We start from the raw sequence: 2,285 nt of genomic DNA, 5'->3' as shown, positions 1-2,285 counted from the left end.
TCAGCCACATAAACCAGAATGTTCATGGGCATGTTGACGCATGAAAGAACAAAATAACAGAAAAATGTTAGGGCCTGATTTTATGATGTGGGGACCAACCCACGAATCCAAAACACACCGGGTACCAACCAGCAAAAAAGTTTCAAGACAGTAAAATGAATAAACCTCATAATCATATCAGTAAGTTCAACTATATGCAAAGAGAGATTTTAAGAAGCATCTAGCCTCAGTCAATGGTTGTATGCTCTCCTTGAGTACACACACACACACACACACACACACACACACACACACACACACACACACACACACACACACACACACACACACACAAAAACAATATTGCAATAGTCATGATAAATTCAGGTAAACATAGTCATAAATAGCTTTGAATGATGACACAATCCAGTAGCTTGTGGGCCAATATCAGTATATGAAAGCAGTCATGAATACATTTTGTTATATTGTTTATACTAGTAGATGTCTTACATACTATTTGCTAATTGTCCATACAAACTAAACTATGTACATAGAAGTCTGGAAGATTCATTTACAAATGATAAGAAAAATACTGATTTAAAGTTACATAATGTATTGGAAAGTCAACCCCTTCTTAAAATAAAAAATGAAAAAGAAAAAAAACATGCATTTATGCTGAACAATACTGTCTTTAGCAGTCTCACCTAACAATTCACAAATATCAGTCACAGCACAGATCCAGATGACAGAAGCTCGAGTACGTTACCAAGCACCCATGAGCTCTTGCAGGTTGACTGGTCCAGCAAGGTACAGCCATACAGCAGTGTGGGAATTGGATATGCCCACATCTTTCAGCTTCTTCCCTAGAGTTCTTATCACATGCTCCAGTGGATAGGTAATTTCCTGTCTTGCATTCATATCAAATCCTGAAACATTGTTTTGTGTATTAAATATGCTGTTCAGTACCTTCACATCCATATATGTGTGTGTGTGTGTGTGTGTGTGTGTGCGAGTGTATGCCCATACTTTTTTCCCCCTAAGGTAAGTCTTTCCGCTACCGGGATTGGAATGACTCTGTACCCTCTCCCTTAAAACCCACATCCTTTCGTCTTTCCCTCTCCTTCCCTCTTTCCTGATGAGGCAACAGTTTGTTGCGAAAGCTTGAATTTTGTGTGTATGTTTGTTTTTGTTTGTGTGTCTGTCGACCTGCCAGCACTTTCATTTGGTAAGTCACATCATCTTTGTTTTTAGATATATAACAAAATCCATTCTTAGACTTAGGTGAAGGTACCCTAACATCCACAGATTCAAGATCTAATTTACTATAAATACGAAGACAGTAACTTGTTCTCGAAAGAACAGTTACTGTTGATGACCGTGCAGCTTTTTCCTGGAATAAATGATAACTAACTGACAACCTCAGCTGCCAATAGGTGTTATTGTTATACCTCGATGTGGACAGCTGAAAATGTGTGCCCCGACCGGGACTCAAACCCGGGATCTCCCGCTTACATGGCAGGCACTCTATCCATCTGAGCTACCGAGGACACAGATGAATAGGGCGACTGCAGGGACTTATCCCTTGCATGCTTCCCGTGAGACTCACATTCCCAACTGTCCACAATTCTACATATGTATTGTACCTTATAGACATTTGCCCATCCACTCATTACTCGCGCACGCTTTGGGAAGCGTGCAAGGGATAAGCCCCTGCAGTCGCCCTATTCATCTGTGTCCCCGGTGGCTCAGATGGATAGAGCGCCTGCCATGTAAGCAGGAGATCCCGGGTTCGAGTCCCGGTCGGGGCACACATTTTCAGCTGCCCACATCGAGGTATAACAACAACACCTGTCGGCAGCTGAGGTTGTCAGTTAGTTATCATTTATTCCAGGAAAAAGCTGCGCGGTCATCAACAGTAACTGTTCTTTTGAGAACAAGTTACTGTTCGTATATATAGTTAAAGGCTACCCAACCATTGACCTTCGTCCGTGCGAATGGGCACAGGTTGCCCAAACTCTTACGGGAATCGCCAAAGCATGTGCGACTAATGAGTGGATGGGCAAATGTCTAAAAGGTACAATACATATGTAGAATTGTGGACAGTTGGGAATGTGAGTCTCACGGGAAGCGTACAAGGGATAAGTCCCTGCAGTCGCCCTATTCATCTGTGTCCTTGGTGGCTCAGATGGATAGAGTGCCTGCCATGTAAGCAGGAGATCCCGGGTTCGAGTCCCGGTCGGGGCACACATTTTCAGCTGTCCACATCGAGGTATAACAACAACACCTGTCGGCAGCTGAGGTTGTCA

General features: G+C 42.9%; 1 non-coding gene across 1 annotated transcript; it reads left to right on the top strand.

Annotated features, from left to right (window-relative positions):
* The first annotated feature begins 1,713 nt into the window (after nucleotides 1-1,713).
* On the top strand, nucleotides 1,714-1,787 carry Trnat-ugu (transfer RNA threonine (anticodon UGU)). Its single transcript has one exon. It is a non-coding gene; the product is annotated as a tRNA-Thr (tRNA).
* The last annotated feature ends 498 nt before the right edge of the window (nucleotides 1,788-2,285 follow it).

The sequence above is a fragment of the Schistocerca nitens genome, chromosome 4, assembly GCF_023898315.1.
Source record: "Schistocerca nitens isolate TAMUIC-IGC-003100 chromosome 4, iqSchNite1.1, whole genome shotgun sequence".
NCBI classification, from domain to species: domain Eukaryota; kingdom Metazoa; phylum Arthropoda; class Insecta; order Orthoptera; family Acrididae; genus Schistocerca; species Schistocerca nitens.
This window is presented reverse-complemented; position numbering and strand designations above follow the sequence as displayed.